Below are 5750 nucleotides of genomic sequence, written 5' to 3' on the forward strand. Positions count from 1 at the left end.
TAGTCTAGACACAAGACCTTCCAAGCAGTAAAAAGTATGTGTCTGACTTTAAATAAATTAGCTATATATGTATTCACACACACACACACACGTTTCTATTATTATGCCCTCATGATAGTTGTATATATTTCTATTTCTGAGATGTATGTGATGTTTTTATACAGGCATATAATGTGTGATCATCAATGTAAAAAAAACTTTACCATAAAATGTATAAAACATTGATTAATAAATTAAAGTGGACACAAAGTGGAAAAATATTCCTGGTTAGTGTTCTGGAAGAATCAACCATGTTAAAATGTCCATGCAGACAAAGCAATCTACAGAATCAATGCAATTCTCATGAATACTACAATGATGTTCTCCACAGAAATAAAAAGAAAATCCATATATATGTATGTATATGGATATATATGAATGTATATACACATATATATACACATATATATGTGTTTATATATAGACATATACACAGAATACCCAAAATAGCCAAAGGTATCCTAAGCATACATAGATATATGAAGACACACATTACCTGACTTCAAAATATATTTTTTATGATTGTTATTTTAGTTGATTTAAACATAATCTGTTTAAAACCATGAGACACCATATTAGGTGAGCATAGCATATAGATAATTGAAATTAATGGAGTCAATTTTATGAATGAAGAGGGTAATTGTGAATGTTCTGTATAAGGCACCTGAGCTAGATTTGATGTGGAGTAATGTCATTTGACGGGGGAGACAGACTAGTTACACATGCATATTGTAAGCCATGGTACAAAGCAGGCTCACCATTAAAAATTGACCAATGTGTCTGAGTTCAGCAAGGGAGAACACACTCTTATGCAGCACGTTACATTAATTGGATTCTTACTTATAGGAAGGCAGCATGGGACAACAGAAGCCTGGGATCTGTTGTGAGCTGGTCTCCCAAGGCTCAAGACATCTCCCTACAGTGAATGGAGCCTTGTCAGCCTGTGCCCCACTTGTGTCACAGTCGAGGGCCCTGACAAGAGACCACCCTGTGGTGTACCTCCACGGACTAAGTGACCCCCTTTGATAAAGCTCTGTAGGACATCCTGCTTCCAGAAGAGAAAAGAACAAAGATTGGGATGTCCCTGGCAGTTTCTCCCTAACTCAAGATGGTTCATCCTTTGGGAAGAACAGAAGCAAGGCCTGGGCTTTTCCAGGCAGTTCCTCCCTATCTCAGGATGCTGCATTTCCAGAACATTCTACGGTTATTTTTGAGAACTACATTGAAGAGGAAGGAGAACTGGGGTGCTCAAGGCCACCTGGAGAATTGTCCTTCACATGAGACAACCACTTAATTCACAGAGTCCTTTGAGTGATAGGCTGTGAGAGAAGATGAAATCAACAAACGAGGAGGCGTCATGTGGCCAACCCCACACTTGGGTTCTGCTCCAGGCCCATGCTTTTCAATCTGCTTTGCAAGTGTGGGCCACAAAGAGGTCACTTGTCCCACAAAGTCAAGCGAGTGAGGAGGTCTCAGTGGTTGGAAGACGATTATTTTCACCTGGCAGGGAGAAGCAGCCCCTGGCTTTGATCGGAAGTCCCTTCCCCGCTTTCCTGTGCGCGGCCTCTGGGCCGCCCCTGGGCTCAGAGGGCCTATGTCGCCCCCTGCAGGACAGAGGCCGCTCCACCCCCGGATGCCCAGGTCCATGTGGCCGGGTGTCCTGGGCTCTGTCCATGTCCAGGAGCAAGGCCCGTTCGCTCTGGGTCTGTATTTGATGATTTGGGCTTGGAAAAAATGGGAATGCGGATTTGAATTATGGAGCTTTCAGAAAGTTTTCATATGTCTTAATGTCATATCTTCATGTGTTATTTTTGCTGATGGCCTTGATAGACCCCCAAAACTAGACTGACTTCATTAATTGAAGTAATTTGACAAAATTTAAACAGCTGAGTCGTTTTTTTAGCAATACTTAAAAAGCTTAAAATTCTTTAACTCAGAAAATATATTCATTGGACTTTGATTGGACTGGAGTAGAAATGGACGTGGAAGAGTCGGAGGCTTGCCTCTGCACACAATAAAATGACTTCCAATGCCTGCCTGCCTGCCTTCCTTCCTTCCTTCCTTCCTTCCTTCCTTCCTTCCTTCCTTCCTTCCTTCTTCCCTTTCCTTTCCCCTTTCTTTTCCCGTTTACATCCTTTGCTTTTTCCTTCTTTTCCATTCCTTCCTCTGAGCGAGCACAGATGAACACACAGCTATAAAGCTCAGTAAATCACTATTAGCGTTCTTTATTGTGCCTCCCACCCAGGCAGATCAGGAGGAATTGCTTGTCATATGGAATTCTAATTTTAAGAGAATGAAACTCTTTATATGCTTATGTATCATTTCTGAATCTTCTGTGATGATACAACTGTTTTTTTAAACCACTTTTTGTTGAATTGTCTTTTTATTGAATGTTAAAAGTTCTTTCTATATTATTTTGCAAATTCATGATAAGACACGTAAGTATAAACTATATTCTTGCAATTGTACTCTGTTCTCTTCATTTTTTTAATACAATTATTTAAATATAAAAATTATTTAATGATAAATGACTAATATTTATTGTATGTTTATGGAATATGATATGTAGTTTGCTACAGGTGTACATTTTGGAATGGGTAAGTCAAGCTACCTAACATGTCCAACACCTCAAAATTTTATCATTTCTCAGTGGGAAAAACTTTAATATCTACATTTTTAGCAATTCTGAACTATATAATACCTTGCGGGTATTGTTGTTAGTCTGTGCATAACTTACTCCTTCTGTCCAGTTGGAAAATTTTACACTTTGATCAAAACTTCCCCTTTCCCAGTCCATCCCTCCAGTATCTTGTAACCAACATTCTACCCCCTATTTCTATGATTTTACAATTTGATACACTACAGTCAACTTAGGAATTATTGTATTCCTGTGTCTGGTTTGTTGCACTCAGATTAAGGTCCATTAGATTCATGCATGTTGTCACAAATGCAGAATTTCCTTTTTTTTAAAGGATGAACATCACTCCAATGTGTATATACTTGTTGTCTTTATTCATTCACCCAGTGATGGGAATTTAAGATGTTTCCATATTATTACTATTGTAAATAATGCTGCAAGGAATATGGATGTGTGGATATATCATTGACATGCCGATTTCATTTTTTAAAAAATACATGGTCAGTAGTGGCATTGCTGGATACTATCATAGATCTATTTCTATTTTTTGAAAGGATTTTATATGTTATTTATAATCACCTTATAATTTGCATTTTCACTAACAGTGTGCAAAAATTCTCTTTTCTTCACATCTTCCTCAAAGATACTTGTCATTTTTCATCTCTTTGAAGATAGTCATTCTAACATCTATGAGGTGATACTTAATTGTGGATTAAATTTAAATTTCTCTAATTATTAGTCATGTTTAGCTTCTTTATGTATCTGTTTTCTAATTGTATTTACTCTTCTGAAAAATGTATATTCAAATCTTTTGGTTATTTTTAAAAAGGTCACTTGTTGTTGTCATTTTTTTTGTTGTTGTTGTTATGAAGTGGTTTGGCTCTCTTATATATTTTGGATACATTCCCCTTATCAGATGCCTAATTTTGTAAATTTTTTGCCAAACCTGTGGATTGTTTCTTCATTCTGTTAATTATTTTCTTTGATCTGCAGAAGTTCGTAGTCTGATGCAATTCCATTTGCCTATCTTTGCTTTTGTTGCCTATGTTTGGGCAATAATATCCAGAAATTTGTTGCTCAGTCCACTGTCTTACAGCTTGTCCCCTATATTTAGAAGTTTTACAGTTTCTGTTCTTGTCCAAAGTCACTCATATTCTTTTCCATTGATCTGTGTGTCTATCCCTCAAGCAGTGTCATGGAGACATGATTAATGTATACCCTAAAATAAGTATATATTTTTTTCTACATAGTAATTTAAAAAAACAATACCTTAAAAAATGTCACCACATGTACCTTCCCCTGGGTCTAGGCCCCATTCGTGGTGTGTCCTGAGTGTTTCTGGTGTCCTCCACTATCCTTCAGGGAGGTTTGTGTCTGGGCTCACACTGATGTTCCCTCAATGTGCCTCTCACACAGTAACACAGAGCTGTGTCCTCCGAGGTCACAGAGCTCAGCTGGAGGAATAACGGTGTTTTCAATGTGTCACAGGAGATGCTGCTGTGGCTCCAGAAGGATGGGTTGTATCTGGTGACTCTAGAATAACCTATTTCTCCCAGCCACTACAGCCCTTTTCCCAGTGGCTTTTGAATCCAATGCCAGTAGGTGCCACTGGTTGTTATGGAGAAACCAGAGACAAGGCAGAGGAGGAAGAGGGTCTGAGAGGGCTTCACCAGTCCAGGACCCAACTCCTGCAACTGCACCTGAGACAGGATACCTAGGGACAAGGACAATCAGTTTCTGTCAGTCACCTGCAGTCACAAATATTTCAAAGACCTAGATGTGATATCTGAAACACTCACCTTGGGTAGCTGTCAACATGCACAGGAGAAGACAGGCCATCTCATTTTCTTTGAGACCACAGCTCTGCCTTCTCCAGAGATTTTCTGTCTTGTCTGAGAAGAGATTCATCAGCTCCCACATGATGAGAGTGAAATTTTACCCAAGAGATTGAAGGGTAATTTGCATGTTTGGAGCCCTGTCCTAGCAACAGGGGAGAGACTGATTTCAGGCTTTCCTGAGACTGCCACGACCCTTGGGGGGCATCTCTTCTCTGGAGCTTTCATAGTATGTATTTCTGCATTTGGAGGGAATTTGATCTTTAAAACACTACGTGTGTTATTTAAGACAATGTAATGGCCCTATAAATGATTTCTCCTTCAATAATTAATTATAGATACAAATTTATAAAATATAATAGTCTTTCTTTACTAGTTAGCACTTTAAACAAAAATTATGAAGGAAACAAACTGATTTTGTTCCCCTTGAATTTAGTTTCATGAAGTATTTTATTTATTTTTAGGAAATATTGTAGTTGACAATCCAGCTGTTGGGGAGAGACTTCACAAGCCTGTGACTCAGAAGAGAAGGAGCTATTGTAACTCCTTTGTCTAAGACAAGAAAGCAATCATGTTGACTTTGCTGGCAGGAGAGAAAGAGAGACCCGCAACTTGGAAGAGAGCTGTTTCATCGTCACAACTCATTAGTGCTAATTCCATGTTCGTGTTTTTCAAGCGCATAACAATTATTTTGGAGTTCTCTATGCAGAAGGTGTGAGATTTCAGGGCACTTCCAGCTGACTTCTTCAGCAATTATTCTACAAAACTCATTGAATGTGGTGATTTCAGCCACGTTTATAGGGGCTTTCACTGTGCCCTAGAGGGGCTCTTCCAAGTGCCGGGCCCTGAAGAGCAACATTCACTTGGGTGTCAATCCATCCCCACCTTGTATAAGACAGAATTTAATTTAAAGGGTGTCAGGTTTTGACATAAGTTTTCCTACTGTGATGCCATTCATATTAATCCAATAATTGACCTTCGTATTTGTCATGTGAAGGACGCTTTGCTAGAGTAATGTGCAAATTCAGTCACCGTGCACAACTAAAGCTGTTTCTCACTGACTTTAACTCCATGACATTATTAAACACTACAGGGCTCCATGCGATCTTGGTTCACCCCGGGATTTTCCAACTCCTTCTCTATGGGACTTGTCTGGTGATTACTATAAAAGGAGTGAGTGACCCAGAGCCTACTTAGAAGGAGAATCTCCAATGTGGATATGTTAGTATCTCGTCTCA

The sequence above is a fragment of the Macaca fascicularis genome, chromosome 7 (assembly GCF_037993035.2).
Source record: "Macaca fascicularis isolate 582-1 chromosome 7, T2T-MFA8v1.1".
NCBI lineage: Eukaryota > Metazoa > Chordata > Mammalia > Primates > Cercopithecidae > Macaca > Macaca fascicularis.